The sequence below is a fragment of the Cetorhinus maximus genome, chromosome 2 (genome assembly GCF_964194155.1).
Source record: "Cetorhinus maximus chromosome 2, sCetMax3.hap1.1, whole genome shotgun sequence".
In the NCBI taxonomy this organism is placed as follows: Eukaryota; Metazoa; Chordata; class Chondrichthyes; order Lamniformes; family Cetorhinidae; genus Cetorhinus; species Cetorhinus maximus.
In genome coordinates, this window is record NC_135880.1 from 2,409,270 (window position 1) to 2,426,589 (window position 17,320).

Here is a 17,320-nt window from a genome sequence, read left to right on the forward strand (position 1 = left end):
CGTGAATCTGTGGAATTCACTACCTCAAAGTGCAGCGGATGCCGGGATGCTGAATAGATTTAAGGAGGAGATAGACAGATTTTTAATTAGTAACGGGTTGAATGGCCATAGGGAGAGGGCAGGAAATTGGAGTTGAGGCCGAAATGAGATCAGCCATGATCGTAATGAATGGTGGGGCAAGCTCGAGGGGTTGAATTGCCTACTCCTGTTCCTAGTTCTGATGTTCTTGAATCAAACGCAAAGCACTGGGAATCATTTTCAGAATCCGGAAATTCCACCAGTACCTGTTTGGATGGAAATTCACACTGCTGACTGATCATTGACCGCTCACCTCAATATTCAGTCCACACACAGGAGCTGCAAGCAGGGAGCAGTGTTGGGCATTGATGTTGAGTGCTCACATGCATTCCATCAAATATCGAAAATCTACTTTGCCAGGCAATGTGGATGTCCTTTCGAGGCTGCCGCTTCCAGTCAGCCATGTGGACACTGCTCAGAGAGACATTTGCTACTGTGCACATGTGGAGAACACACCCATCACTTCAGTCCCAAACTCGAGTGGACCCAACATTGTCCAAAGTCATGGAGCTTATGATGCGTGGCAGCTCTTCCCTGAACTTCCCAGTCTCACCTGTCTGCATCCTTACGTTTCCAGGAGGATGGAGTTATCAGTCACTTCAGGATGTTTGCTTTGGGTCATGCGAGTTATTATTCCACTAGCATTGAGGAAACCAGTGTTGGTTGCAGGCTATGGGCCCTGACTACATTCCGGCAATAGTACTGAAGACTTGTGCTCCAGAACTTGCCGCGCCCCTAGCCAAGCTGTTCCTGTACAGCTACAACACTGGCATCTACCCGGCTATGTGGAAAATTGCCCAGGTATGTCCTGTACACAAGAAGCAGAACAAATCCAACCCGGCCAATTACCGCCCCATCAGTCTACTCTCGATCATCAGTAAATTAATGGAAGGGGTCATCAACAGTGCTATCAAGTGGCACTTGCTTAGCAATAATCTGCTCACTGACGCCCAGTTTGGGTTCTGCCAGGGCCACTCAGCTCCTGATCTCATAACAGCCTTGGTTCAAACATGGACAAAATGGTCTTATAAAACCGAGATAGATAGGTTCTTGATTGGCAAGGGGATCAAAGGTTACGGGGAGAAGGTGGGAGAATGGGGTTGAGAAACTTATCAGCCATGATTGAATGGCGGAGCAGACTCGATGGGCCGAATGGCCTAATTTCTGCTCCTAAGTCTTATGGTCTTAAAAGAGCTGAACTCCTGAGGTGAGGTGAAAGTGACTTCCCTTGACATCAAGGCTGCATTTGACCAAACACGGCATCAAGGAGCCCAAGCAAAACTGGTGTCAATGGGAATCGGGGGACAACTCTCCGCTGGTCAGAGTCATAACTAGCGCAAAGGAAGGCAGTTGTGGTTGTTGGTGGTCAGTCATCTCAGCTTTGGGATGTCACTGCAGGAGTTCCTCAGGGTAGTGTCCTCGGCCCAACCATCTTCAGCTGCTTCATCAATAACCTTCCTTCCATCATAAGGTCAGAAGTGGGGATGTTCACTGATGATTGCACAATGTTCAGCACCATTCGCGACTCCTCAGATACTGAAGCAGTCCATGTTCAAATGAAGCAAGACCTGGACAATATCCAGGCTTGGGCTGACAAGTGACAAGTAACATTCGAGCCACACGAGTGTCAGGCAATGACCATCTCGAACAAGAGAGAATCCAACCATTTCCCTTGATGTTCAATGGCATTACCATCACTGAATCCCCCACTTATCAACATCCTGGGGGTTACCATTGACCAGAAACTGAACTGGACTATCCATATAAATACTGTGGCTACAAGAGCAGGTCAGAGGCTGGAAATCCTGTGGTGAGTAACTTGCCTCCTGACTCCCAAAAGCCTGTCCACCATCTACAAGGCACAAGTCAGGAGTGTGATGGAATACTCTCCACTTGCCTGGATGAGTGCAGCTCCCACAACACTCAAGAAGCTTGACACCATCCAGCACAAAGCAGTCAACTTGATTGGCACCACATCCACAAACATTCACTCCCTCCACCACCGACACACAGTAGCAGCAGTGTGTACCATCTACAAGATGCACTGCAGGAATTCACCAAGGCTCCTTAGATAGCACCTTTCAAACCCACGACCACTACCATCTAGAAGGACAAGGGCAGCAGATAGATGGGAACACCACCACCTGGATGTTCCCCTCCAAGTCACTCACCATCCTGACTTGGAAATATATCGCCGTTCCTTCACTGTCGCTGGGTCAAAATCCTGGAACTCCCTTCCTAACAGCACTGTGGGTGTACCTACACCACAGGAACTGCAGCGGTTCAAGAAGGCAGCTCACCACCACCTTCTCAAGGGCAACTAGGGATGGGCAATAAATGCTGGCCCAGCCAGCGAAACCCACATCAGCCATGATCGCACTGAATGGTGGAACAGGCTTGATGGGCTGTGTGGTTGTCTCTTGCTCCCAGAGTATTTCTTGTATTCTTGTGTAAAACTTTATATCTGTCCACTGTCATGAAGTTGCTCTTTTTACCAAATAATGATTTTTAATCCATTGGCTGGAAACCTGAATTGATCTTTTAAAAGCAGTTTTATAAAAAACCCTGGTACTGAAATGAACTTACAACATGGATAACCCCAATTTGCATTACTGCACATTCCACATTGCAAATCATTGCAGTGCAGTCAGTCTGTCTGCAAAGCCCATCAAAGGCAGTAGGCACAATTTTCTATGCGTGGGTGTGATGGTGGGCGTGAGTGAATAATATGGCAGCAAGGCCACAAATTGGTTTCATGATGTTGTGAAACCTGTTTGCAATCACCCGCTCCACCCTCAATAGCGGGGCCGCATTTCCCTGCGCCACACGTTGGTTCTTCATTGTAATGCACCAGCATATCATTATAAGGCCAGCTCGCCGGAATCTTCCCCCCTGCACTGGATCATCCAGGCCCATCGGTGTGATTTCACACCAACCTGTTACACAACTGAACATAAGTGACGTGCACCTGGTGAGCTGCACTTCACTCGGGACTTCGAGGTTTGTTTCCCTACCTTGCTTCGGGCAGCACTCACAGTCACCAGCTCCAGGCTCCACAGGCAGCACCACATCAATGTTAGTGGGGTTCACAGACAGGTCTCTACCTACCAGACCAGCTGTAAGGCGGGGGAGGCTTTTCAACAGCTGCAGGGCTAGGGCTTGCTTGGGGAAGGGGGAGAAGTGGCCTCAGGCAAGGGAAGAGGCTGCAGGGTGAGGGCTGTACTGGGGAAGGGGGGTATCCCAGGGTGTGTGTGGGGCACATGTTGACCTGTACAAGTGGCCTCAAGATGGTGAGGGCTGAGGAGGCATCTCCAGAGGAGATGAGGCCAGATGGAGATGTGAGGGTGTGTGTGAGAGAGTGAGTGGTGATGTCCCTTGAGCTGGTAGTGAGTGAGATGCCAGTGAATGTGTGATGGGCTTGTGAGTGTGTGAGTTTAGAGTGATGAGATGGTTGCCTTAACCTGGTGGCACGGATGAGATCATTCATCCTCTATCTGCACTGGATGGCCAACCTCTCCTGTGCAGCGTTGGCACTGACCACCGCTCACATCGCCTCCCAGGCTGGAGTGATGAGACTGATGAACCTCCAGTGACCAGAGAGGTGGTAGAGGACATTGTGGTGGGCTCCAGTGGTGTCCAGAAAGCATCCCAGGATGCCTCACTGAATCAGGGGGCTGCAGTCTTCTTGCCTTTTGGGGCCATGACTTCTGTGCAGCAGTCCTGGGCTGGAAGCACCGAGAGGTGAGCCCAGGCCTGGATTTTTGATATGGCGCCCAGCGTGAGGAAATGGTGGGTCAATTGGAGGCCACTCGCCAGTGAAACGGTGCGTTTCCCAGGAATGCCTCATTTATGGGGCTGATGACACAAAGATTGGCCGGGTGGTTAACAGTGAGGTTGAGTGTCCTGGGCTACAGGAAGATATAGACGGGATGGTCAAATGGGCAGATAAGTGGCAGATGGAATTTAACCCTGAAAAGTGTGAGGTGATACACTTTGGAAGGAGTAATTTGACAAGGAAGTATTCAATGAACAGCATGACACTAGGAAGTTCTGAGGAACAAAGGGACCTTGGCGTGTGTGTCCATAGATTTCTGAAGGCTGAGGGGCATGTTAGTGGGGTGGTGAAAAAGGCATATGGGACACTTGCCTTTATCAATCGAGGCATAGATTACAAAAGTAGGGAGGTCATGTTGGAGTTGTATAGAACTTTAACAAAAACAGAATTACCTGGAAAAACTCAGCAGTTCTGGCAGCATCGGTGGAGAAGAAAACAGTTGACGTTTCGAGTCCTCATGACCCTTCGGCAGAACTGAGTATAGTTAGGAGAGAGGTGAAATATAAGCTGGTCTAAGGTGGGGGGCGGGGGGAGAGAGAAGTTGAGGGTGGGGTGGTTGTGGGGATAAGCAAGCAGTGATAGGAGCAGATAATCAAAAGATGTCACAGACAAAAGGATCAAAGAGGTGTTGAAGGTGGTGATATTATCTAAGAAAAGTGCTAATTAAGAATGGATGGCAGGATACTCAAGGTACAGCTCTAGTGGGGGTGGGGTGGAAAGACTAACAAAGTATTAGTTGTAGATTTAAAAATAATGGAAATAGGTGGGAAAAGAAGAATCTATATAAATTATTGAAAAAAAAGGGAGGGGGAAGAAACGGGGTGGGGATGGGGGGAGGGGGAGTTTAAGATCTAAAGTTGTTGAATTCAATATTCAGCCCGGAAGGCTGTAAAGTGCCTAGTCGGAAGATGAGGTGCTGTTCCTCCAGTTTGCGTTGAGCTTCACTGGAACAATGCAGCAAGCCAAGGACAGACATGTGGGCAAGAGAACAGGGTGGAGTGTTAAAATGGCAAGCGACAGGGAGGTTTGGGTCTTTCTTGCAGACAGACCGCAGGTGTTCTGCAAAGTGGTCGCCCAGTTTACGTTTGGTCTCTCCAATGTAGAGGAGACCGCATTGGGAGCAACGAATGCAGTAGACTAAGTTAGGGGAAATGCAAGTGAAATGCTGTTTCACTTGAAAGGAGTGTTTGGGCCCTTGGACGGTGAGGAGAGAGGAAGTGAAGGGGAAGGTGTTGCATCTTCTGCGTGGGCATGGGGAGGTGCCATAGGTGGGGGTTGAGGAGTAGGGGGTGATGGAGGAGTGGACCAGGGTGTCCCGGAGGGAACGATCCCTACGGAATGCCGCCGGGGGGGTGAAGGGAAGATGTGTTTGGTGGTGGCATCATGCTGGAGTTGGCGGAAATGGCGGAGGATGATCCTTTGAATGCGGAGGCTGGTGGGGTGATAAGTGAGGACAAGGGGGGCCCTATCATGTTTCTGGGAGGGAGGAGAAGGCGGATGCGCGGGATATGGGCCGGACACGGTTGAGGGCCCTGTCAACGACCGTGGGTGGAAAACCTCGGTTAAGGAAGAAGGAGGACATGTCAGAGGAGCTGTTTTTGAAGGTAGCGTCATCAGAACAGATGCGACGGAGGCGAAGGAACTGAGAGAATGGGATGGAGTCCTTACAGGAAGCGGGGTGTGAGGAGCTGTAGTCGAGGTAGCTGTGGGAGTCGGTAGGCTTGTAATGGATATTGGTGGACAGTCTATCATCAGAAATTGAGACAGAGAGGTCAAGGAAGGGAAGGGAAGTGTCAGAGATGGACCATGTGAAAATGATGGAGGGGTGGAGATTGGAAGCAAAATTAATAAATTTTTCCAGGTCCCGACGAGAGCATGAAGCAGCACCGAAGTAATCATCGATATACCGGAGAAAGAGTTGTGGGAGGAGGCCGGAGTAGGACTGGAACAAGGAATGTTCCACATACCCCATAAAGAGACAGGCATAGCTGGGGCCCATGCGGGTACCCATAGCCACACCTTTTATTTGGAGGAAGTGAGAGGAGTTAAAGGAGAAATTGTTCAGTGTGAGAACAAGTTCAGCCAGACGGAGGAGAGTAGTGGTGGATGGGGATTGTTGGGGCCTCTGTTCAAGGAAGAAGCTAAGGGCCCTCAGACCATCCTGGTGGGGGATGGAGGTGTAGAGGGATTGGACGTCCATGGTGAAGAGGAAGCGGTTGGGGCCAGGGAACTGGAAATTGTTGATGTGACGTAAGGTGTCAGAGGAATCACGGATGTAGGTGGGAAGGGACTGGACAAGGGGAGAGAGAAGGGAGTCAAGATAACGAGAAATGAGTTCCGTGGGGCAGGAACAGGCTGACACGATCGGTCTGCCAGGACAGTTCTGTTTGTGGATTTTGGGTAGGAGGTAGAAGCGGGCCGTCCGAGGTTGGGCGACTATCAGGTTGGAAGCTGTGGGAGGAAGATCTCCAGAGGAGATGAGGTCAGTGACAGTCCTGGAAACAATGGCTTGATGTTCTGTGGTGGGGTCATGGTCCAGGGAGAGGTAGGAGGAAGTGTCTGCGAGTTGACGCTCAGCCTCCGCGAGGTAGAGGTCAGTGCGCCAGACAACAACAGCACCACCCTTGTCAGCGGGTTTGATGACAATGTTGGGGTTGGACCTGAGAGAACGGAGTGCAGTGAGTTCAGAGAGAGACAGATTAGAATGGGTGAGAGGAGCAGAGAAATTGAGACGACTAATGTCACGCCAACAGTTCTCAATGAAAAGATCAAGAGAAGGTAAGAATCCAGAGGGAGGGGTCCAGGTGGAGGGAGAATATTGGAGGTGGGTAAAAGGATCCGTTGAACGGGGAGAGGACTCCTGCCCAAAGAAGTGAGCACGGAGATGAAGACGGCGGAAGAAGAGTTCAGCATCATGCCGAGCCCGAAATTCTTTGAGATGAGGGCGTAAGGGTATGAAACTAAGTGCTTTGCTGAGCACTGAACGTTCAGCATCAGAGAGGGGAAGGTCAGGGGGTATAGTGAATACGCGGCTGGGGCTGGGATTGGAAGATGGGGTGGGGACGGAGGGACAAGCAGGGGTGGAGGGTCCCAGATGGGTTTTGGTGTCGATGAGTTGTTGGAGCTTGCGTTCCTTAGCACTTGAGAGAAAGAGAAAATGTTTCTTGTTGAGGCGACGGATGAGGCGAAGAATAAAATGAAACTGGGGGCACGCGCAGCTTTGAAAAAGGGTGCGGCGGTGCTGCTGGAGGGAGAGGTCGAGTGTGTTCATATGGCGGCGCATGGACTGAGTGTGGATCTCAGAATGCGACGGGAACAGCAGTCCGAGAAACGTTTTATGTCCCGGAGATACCTGTAATCCTGGGTGGGTTCGAAACAAGAGGGATGGAATTTCAGTTGAAATCCACGTGGGGTGAGTCGGAGACAGAGACAGTCACTGAGAAAGGAAATATGGCCGTGAAAGCGGGTTTTAGTAAACACCTTGTCAAACACCAGGAGAGAAATGGAAAGCAATGAAGGTGAACAGGGCAGAAGAGACAAGCGGAAATCCTGTCGGAGAACAGAGCAGTACTTCTTCAGGGAGGGCATTTCTTGAAGAGAGGTGAAAGTCAATTAAACATGCGCCGAGGAGATTCACCAGGATGTTGCCTGGGATGAAACATTTAAGATATGTAGAGAGGTTGGATAGACTTGGGTGGTTTTCGTTGGAGCAAAGAAGACTGAGGGGTGACCTGATCGAGGGGCATGGACAGGGTGGATAGGGAGCAGCTGTTCCCCTTAGCTGAAGGGTCAGTCACAAGGGGGCATAAGTTCAAGGTGAGGGGCAGGAGGTTTAGGGGGGATGTGAGGTAAAACTTTTTTACCCAGAGGGTGGTGACGGTCTGGAATGCGCTGCCTGGGAGGGTGGTGGAGGCGGGTTGCCTCACATCCTTTAAAAAGTACCTGGATGAGCACTTGGCACATCATAACATTCAAGGATATGGGCCAAGTGCTGGTAAATGGGATTAGGTAGGTCAGGTGTTTCTCACGTGTCGGTGCAGACTCAATGGGCCAAGGGCCTCTTCTGCACTGTGATTCTGTGATTGTGATGATGCGACGCAAAAACCCGGCATTGCGGCAGTGGGTAAAACATCCTTTTTCCCACCTGCTACCGCACTTAATGCAAATCTGGGATGATTCCACCCAATGACTCCAGTGAAGTGTGAAGGGCTCCTTAAGGACTCCATCTCCTGTCTCATTAGCAAGGCATCTATGGAAATCACCTGAGGTATTCAACTGTTGGAGATGCACCATTAAGAATAATTGCTTGGACAATGGAACCCAGGCTAAGTTAGCTTCTAGAAATGAGCTAATCAAGTCACTTTTGGGAAATGTAGTTTTTTTAATCCCACTGGCAATTGGAGAAGGAAGGTCTATGTCAAGCCAATGGAGAAAGGCTAAGGGAGAAGACCTAAGTGGGGTCCCTCCTGCCCCCCTTTTCTCCAATCCACCTGGTAAGCTTCGAGCCCTGTTTGCTGACTGGGACACCACACCCTGCTGCAGACAGAGAAGAATCCAAACCAGCACTGCCGTGTTCCAAAGAACAACCAATGCAGACATCTATATCTTTAAATCGGAGGCATTGAGAACATTGAATTCAGCCTGAAGTCAGCAGAGTCACCTAACTACACATTGTACACCCGTTTACTTTTTTAGGGACTCTAATTTGGCCAACCTATCCTTTTCCATTCTGTATTTGTCTGTGTGAGAACTTCAAGTGTGTGTGTGTATGCGATAGTCAGTGCGTAGTTTGTTATTTTACATATATCGGTTTAAGCATAATAAAGCCAACCCCTTTCTTTGTTAAACTCAAGTAAACCATTCCCATTGGTTATTTTATGATTACAGCGCGTAAACATTTAAGTATTAACTGAATTGGTAAGTATATCTTTTTCAATCAAAAAAGCCTGTCGTGGTCAAACGACGCGTGTAAAGATAAATCTCTGATTTGCCTGGGAAGAAATGTCTGTGGTAATGTCAGATGTACAGACAGATCGACCAGTCCCATTTCCCTGAAGAGCTGTTTTCCTTTCACAGTTTTAGTGTGACCGTTAGAACTTGTAAAATAATCCCCCCGGGATCAGGTTAGCTGCAGCAAAAAGCAGTTGGAAACTGGTTGTAAGAATCAGAGTTGGAAATAGAAAGCTTGCAGTTCAAAATGTTGGGCGTAAATAATAGCTAAAATGTAAGCACAAATAAAAATGCAGATACATTAATGTAATAAACAAAAAGAAACAGCAGCTAAAAATTTAAGAGTGTCTCTCGTTGATATGAAAATTATTAAAATCGATCTGGCCACCCACTCACTACCCTGTTTGCTTCAGTCAGTGAGAGAGTGGCCAGAAATCTGTGCGATTCAGTTTTTGGAGCATTAATGAGGCATGTGCCTGTCATAACTGCAGGCAATAAAATGCAGTTTTTATTTAGCTACAAAATGCAGCCACTTGTGAATCAGGCAGGCAAGCTTTCATGTGCAACACTCTTGTCCAAGGGCTACCCTAAACGGTACTCTGCTAGTGGAGTCCTGTACAATCAGCCCTGCATGTTGGAGCAGAGTTCCTACAGCTCATTTTAAATGTCTTCATAGTTGGAGTTTGTGTCATGGGCCGAGATTTGATCTCCACGTGGGGTTGTGAGAGCTAATTTATTAAAATAATACTTTCCAAAATGTTAGTGTTTCAAAGTATTTAATATTTGCAGGAGAAAGCTTAGGCTAATCCCTTGAGTAAATATTTAACTTAGTTCCACATCTTCATTTACATCATCTCCCACTCTAACCAATGTACTCCCAGGACCTCAAATTTTACAAGTCCTTGCCTCTCTCAGTCTGTACCCCTCTGCCTTCAGACTTTTAAAAGTTACGCTGACCCGTTACCTAATCAATGCTGGTTGATTTAACTTGCCTTTGCTCCTACTATTTTCAGACTTGGATTTGTCCTTCACTGGCCCCTCTCCTGGGTGTCTGAATAAAAAACCCAAAACAAATCGTTGAAATCTCTGTTTTAAACAGTCCGAAAAAACAAGTGTCTTCAAAAAGAGAGTGAAAATTGTGATCAAAACTTGAGTGTTAGTTGACATCAAGAATAAAAAAGACACTTACCATCAACAAAAGCAAGTATTTTTCTGTTGTATTTGCATTTATTTCAAGAAATTAACACATTAAAATTGAACAAGAAGCATTTCATTTCTTCATTTTACAAAAGTGACTTTTTTATATTGAAGAAAAGCCAAAATTGATTTTAAAAAATATATAATATTCAAACAAATCCTGACAACAATGGAACTTGTTTGTAGTGTCTGCAGCTCTGAAATGCTGCTTGTGTACTCTACCAGGGGTTTGATTGGCCTGTACCACTCATGATGTTTCATTGACTCTCCAATAGATTTCTCCCATTTTCTGTTTTAGCCAAAGGTACAATTTTTGTTTTGGACGGAAAAAGTTGGACATATTTTCTGGCATCTTAAATTGGAACACTGAATTTAAAATGGAAGTTACTTTGTCACTATTTGGAAAGTGAATTGTTCGATGGGTAAGAATTTGTGCTTTGGACTTTACAATGATACATATTGCAGTATGCTGTATTAGGCCAGGTTGTGATGTGCTAGACCAGGAGTGGATAAACTACAACCCATGGGCCACATCTGGCCTCTGGGAGCTTCTCAATTAGTCCTTGAGCTACATTGTAATGATTATTTAAGTACTTGTGCTGAGAATCAGAGGCATTGAGAGGAGAGGGGAATCAGATTATCCGCTTTTGCCTGTATAGAATAGAATGACCTATAGGAATGATGAGACTAAGTCGTCCAAGGTAAGCCAATGAGTGGTGGCCAGAGGCCAATTATTTTGTAAACTAGAAGCAGAATGCAGATGTCATGTGAGAGGAGGGGAGTGCACATGGAGACACATTGAGAATAACACAAAGATTTACAATGCGAGTAGTCCTCTGAATAACTCCTGATTCTGTTAACTTTGTGTTGGGAACTGGAACAGATTTAACTGAAAAGATTTAAAGTGCTGGTGAGAATTGCATAACTAGGTTTTCTACTAGTTTGAATGTTAGTGTGTGATTCTTCTGAAAGTTTATAAGTGTTTAAAGTCTTTTGTTTTACAAAAGTTTACAACAGTTGTCAAGTAAGCGAGTTTTACAGCTGTAATAATGACATACTAATATCATGGTAAGATAAGTTTGGGGTAAACATGTTCATTAGCATGTTAATAAGAGTCATTTTATTTAAGTGTGGAAATGTTATGAAGGCTCCTCATACATTAAACTTTAATGGTAGCTGCAATGCATTTCATGCATGCAGCCCTCAACAGCTCACCAAAACTTAAGTTGCCCTCCAGTCCAAATAATTGTTCATCCCCTCTGCACTGATGTGCTGTGTTCTGCTGGGTTTTGTTGTGCTCTACTGGAATGTGCTGTGTTGTACTTAGTGTGCTGTATTGTAGAGCTTGCTAGGCAAGGCTGTGTCATGCTGTACTGGGGTGCATGCAACATTTTTAAAAGTACGCTTTGAAAAATTGTGATTAAAATACTTCTTTTCTGGAAAAACAGGATTTAACAAAAGTTGAACATCTTCAGCACAAACTACTTAATTAAAATCTGACTATCTGGTTCTGAACTACAAAGCAGAGCCCCTGAACAACACAAATTTATTCTGGAACGTTTGGTTCACTGCGAATGCTACAGACAAACTATAAACATCTTAGTAACTGTTTCAAAGAGACACTTTCTCCTCATGAGCCAGATTTTCAAATATATTTTTATGTCTCCTCTTTTTTACTGCATAGCAATATTGAAAAGTCAGATTTGCACAGGTCAGTTGGCTTGTCCAGAATCTCTGCATTTCTCTGTCTTGCATTGACATGAAACTGGTTCGATAATTGTGCGGGCATGGGTTTTGCCGCTGCCACAAGTCAAGGTAACATTGGTAGATTTGGTTTTATGAGGCAAACAAGAGCTGCACTTGGATACCATACGGTCCACGACTGGATTGATTGAGGAGCATTTCCCTTCACACACATTGCGAGCTACCTGTGAACGTAAGCAACAACAAAGGCTTAGAGGCCGAAGCCTGAAATTGTGTAAAGTCGGAAGGTCTCTGCGCCTTAGGAAGAATGGTTCCAGAGCCCAGAATCTGGAAGTCCCGCCCCCGAGCGCAGAAGTCGGGGAGGGAGGTTGGGGGGTGGTGGGGGGAGTGGAGAAATGGGTGCAGGACTTATTTCACATATCCACAGTTCACGGAGCTAGTGGCACATTTAAAAAGCTTTAACAGCATGTCTCTTTTTCCCAGCAGTGCTCAAGTTCTATACTACCAAGTGACTGTTTTATAATTCATCAAGGACTTGAAGGGATTTAAATGTATTGAATGGGCTTTTATCAATGAGAGTTTTTTTAATATAGCGAAGCCTGTAACAGATACTTAGAATTTTATTTTATTTCATCTCATCATGGTTTCTGAAGCCTGCCATGGTGGATGCTGGGTGAGTTGGCATGTATGGTGTAAGAGCAAATAGTGATGGGTGAGGGGCATTGGTTGGCATGAGTTGGCATGAGATTGGTATAGGTGTCTTAAAAGGGCCATGGGGTGGGGGGAGGTGCATAGATTGGCATGGATGTTATGAAGGGCAATGAGGGGGTGAATGGGAGAGCATGAGATGGAATGGAAGGGGCATGGGGAGTATATGGAGGTTATGGGGTGTAAGGGGTGAGGATTTGAGGGCTTTTTTTTGTTTTACTGCTCTTTTCACAACTGTGACAGTTCGTCTTGGCACCTGGCAGCCCCTCTGGCTGTCTCCAAACTCCATTCAGGGGCAGCAGGCCCAACCCCGGCTGGCACCCCCTCCCCCCACCACCCGCAACCACCCCCACCCACCCCCCCAAACCCCCTGCACCGGAGCAAAAATCCAACCATTTGGGATACTGTCCCCCAAGCCGGGACTTTTCCGGTGCTCCTGACTCAGGAGCAAAAACTGGGCCCAAAATGTGCATGGTTCCCATATCTAATTTTCAAGGAGTTAAAAGTGACCCAGCGGTTTGTGAAAGATGATATAATTATTCATAGACAGAACAGAAACAGAACAGGGAATACGCAGAACTGGTTTAAACTGTCCCCTAAATTCTTAATTATTGATAAAGGGTTGTCAGGAAAAGATGTATAACTCAGGTTTTTTTAATCACAGCAAAGGGAGTTTAAAATAAGGAAGTTAATGTGGTATAAATAAGGGAATACTATGGGTGGGATTTTCTCTTCTGGAGATAGATGCCAGGATTTTCTGCCCCGGGCTTAAGTTCAGTGACAAGAGCGGGAATTCGGAGTGACTCCTGCTGGAGAGTGGGGGTGGGGGTGAGTACGTCAAATCATGCACAGTTCACCTGATGAATTATGCAGCCGGGAGGATTATGCTGCCCTGCGTGGCAGGGTGGGCAGGGGGTCTCACGCCCAATCGTCATGTCAGGGCAGCATATTTAAAAGATACCCGGACAGCCAGGACATCGAGATGGCTCCCAGGAAGCAGCAAGGACCAGCCCCACGGCTCAGTGATGTCTCCCTGGAGACTCTCCTCGGGGCTGTGGAGGGCAGGAGAGATGCCCTCTTTCCCAGAGATAGGAGCAGGAGGCCAACCTGACTCACCACAGTGGCCTGGGAGGAGGTCGCCAGGGTGGTCAGTGCCACAGGGGTGAAGAGGAGGAGTGCCCTGCGGTGCAGGAAACACATGAACGATTTAATCCGTGCTGCCCGGGTAAGTGAAACCTCTCCACTCTATGCTCACCTCACCATTTCCTGAACCTGTCATGGGCCATGGGCCAGTGTATGTGCTGCCCATCCTTGGAGTCCTTCAGAATGTGTTGGGATGCTGCCTCATTGTCCCACTGCAGTCCATGTGATCTGCTGGTAGGGAGGCAATTGCAGGTTGCTGATCCAGCCACACTGAAGGCACAGTCATCAGGGTGGTGGAGGGGATTAGGGTTGGAGTAGGGAGCAATGTGCAGATGCTGCTGATGTCATGCCTCTGCTGCCCTTGTCTTTCCAGCTGCTAGAGCTTGTGGGGCTGGAGGGGGCTGCTGAACTCGCCTTGGACCTAGCAGCATTGTATCATTCCCATGGCACACACAGCTGCCAACAGGTCTCTGCTGGAGGGACTCAGTGTTGATGGTGCTGAATGGGGTGACAATCAAGCAGCCTGCTTCATCCTGATGATGTCCAGCTTCCTGAGTGCTGTTGGAGCTACACTTACCCAGGCAAGTGGACGGTATTCCCTCAAACCCTTCACTTGTGCCTTGTACATGGTGGACAGGCACTGGGGAGCCACCAGGTCACTTATCAGCCACAGTATTAGCAGCATGTGACCTGCACCTGCATCAGAAGTGCTCCCAATCCATCTGTCTATCTTTATTCAGGACAAGACAGTGCACACCAGGCGTGAGAGCAAGAAGACAGGAGAGGCCCTCACACAATACGAAACGCATGCTGCTGGGCTGGCAGGGGAGGACTGTGACTGTACCTGTGCTTCCCCAAGCGTCCAGTGAGGAAGCCTGTTTAATCTCCGCCAATCGGAGCCTGAGGGTGAGGCTCTGTGCTCTGTAGGAGGCAGGCCACGCACTCACTCATTCTCTCCTCTTTCCATTCGAGGTGCCAGCAGGAAGAAGGTGAGGCCAGCCCCACGATGAAGTCAGCCCCAGCCCACAGGAGGCATCGGAAGAGGCTGAGGATGACTTCTCACCTGTAGAGCCGTCACAATATTCACCTGTACCCTCCACCAACCCAGAGACACACACCTCGGTGGCTCATAGATCCAGTTTAGGCTCGGGCTCACGCTCTGGTGGTCACCTCACAGACACATGTCCACAGCAGGTGGAGGCAGTGACAGCCAAAGTCTCTGGCACTCAGAGGCCTGCTGGAGAAGAGGCATCTGCTAAGCCTGAGTCAGATGATGAGCCTCTGGAAGTGGTCATGGTGAAGATGCTGGAGTATCAGCAAGACGCAGGGGAACAGACGTGTTACAAGCCCTCAGCGGAGTGGCATGCGAGGCGGAGGAGTCCATCCCCGTGCTCGCTAATGTTGCGGCTCTGACACGTGAGTGCATGGAAGTCTCCATGGGGAGGATGGTGGATGCCTGGTCGAGGAGAACGCCCAGTTTCTGCCAGAGATGCACTCAGACCTGCACTCCATTGCTGTAGCTGTGGCTGAGCTTTTGCAGTGGCCACATGAGAGGGGCCCCGACCTCCCTCCAGGTGCCCCTTCTCCTCAAGGAGTCAGCGAGGGGCCCTCGGGTACCCAAAGGGAGGAGAAGCATCAAGTGGACATGCTTGAGGCTTCACTCAGGACTCCTCAAGGGTGTCCATGTGTTCTGAGTCCCCTCCGCCTGTGACCCCATCAGCTCCAGCCTCCCACTGAGGGAGCACCAACCCCAGGAGAACTGGGAGCCCAAAGAAAGTGGGTGCCCTCCTGGCATTGAACCTCCAGAGGATGCCCACCAAACTCATCAGAAACAAGAAGGGAATAGTCGTCAGCGGGCTGCCTCCACCTCAGCTGTGGATGTTGGAAGAGCACCTAGACATATTGGTAGGGTAAGAAAAATAAGTAGCATTAAGCTCAGACTGGTGACACGGGTGTACAATCATTGTTCATACTTGTGAATATATTAATCATTGCATATAAAAACAGAAAATGCTGGAAAAACTCAGCAGGTCTAGCAGCATCTGTGGAGTGTGAAGCAGAGTTAATGTTTTGAGTCTGTAACTCTGTTTCTCTCTCTCCACAGATGCTGCCTGACCTGCCGGGTTTTTCCAGCATTTTCTGTTTTTATTTCAGATTTCCAGCAGCCGCAGTATTTTGCCTTTGTTTGAATGGTTGCGTTTCACTGAGGCCTCCTGGCTTACCTTGCTGTTGCTTGTGTTGTTGCCTGTGTGCAGTTTCCACTCCCCACCATTGCCCCTTCAGGGCTCTCTGGTTTCATCCCCCCCCCACCACAGGTGTGTGCTGCACCCGTGCCTTCCAGCACCCCACCCCGGTGGTTTCCCTGGCATGCACCATGCCTCTGTGTGGTTCTCCGGTGATCCAGACCATGGCTATTCAGGTAAGTGCTGTGCTGCCGTGTGAGTGTCAGGTTGGTCCGGTCGTGAATCAGACTGGCACCAGTTCCCGCTGGCGGGGTCCATTCTGCTCTGCTGCTGATTTGAATAATTTTAATATGCTAATCTGGTTCCTGACCACCTTCAGCTGGGAATGGCGACCCACCGTTATCCTGCCGGGACCATCGGGATCACAAGTTCCTGCCGGCATTTCTCCCGATTGGGAAACCGATGTTTTTCCTCCTATCGTATTCTCTGCCCCTGCCCCTGCCTGCCTCGAACCCACACTGCTGGTGGGAGGGGAAAATTCTGGCCTAAGTGTGGTTGCGGGCGGGATAAGTAGTGTGTTTCTCACTGGACAGCACGGTGGGCTCTTGCGCTCGATTTTACGCTTGGAAGCTTATTAATTCTGCATCGCTGAGCTGCTCTCTGAACCACACGGGGGGGGTGGGGGGGGCGCGGGTACTGATTTGCCTGGCCCGCCATTACCTAATGCAGTAGGAGGTCCTGGCACGATATTGAAATGCTACCTGAACACACACATTCACTCTGCAGCCCAGCTGTGTGCTCTGTACATCCTGAGATTGACCCCAGAAGACAGAAAGCATTCGCCCCGAGGTTCAGCCACAACTCCCTCGAGGCTCTTATCAGAGGTGCCAGCAAATGCTGTGATGTCCTGTTCCCAGTGGATGACTCTGGGAGGTCCACCAGCCTCACCTCGCCGGCCTGGGAGGGGATAGCAGAGGAGACCTGCACCGCTGGCAACCGGCAACGAAATGCTCTGCAGTGCAGGAAGAGGAGGAACGATCTCATCTGCTCACTCCATTCTCACCTTCTCCTAATGACATCAAGCACTTAAAGGGTTACACTGCTCAGGGATCTCACACAATGTTAGCAGGGGGGCGGTGACATCAGTACTGATTGTCTCACAGACACTTTAACATCACCAGCATCTCATCTATCCTGCTGCACAAACTCCATCCTCAGCCCTTACTGGGGAGGGCTCAGCACACACAGCGGGCATGCATGTTTCCCAACCTCTCCTCCAGCTCTCCTCATCACACGCCATCCATTTGTCTGTATTCAGGCCAAGCTTGCTCACAACAAGATGGAGAGGAGGGAAGGCGGACATACAGGAGCCTTGGAAAACAGTGGCAGAATCGGACAGAGTCAGCATGGATTTATGAAAGGGTGAGCTGTGAGGAGGATGCAGAAAATCTTCAATGTGATTTGGACAAGCTGAGTGAGTGAGCAAATGCATGGCAGATGCAGTATAATGTGGATAAATGTG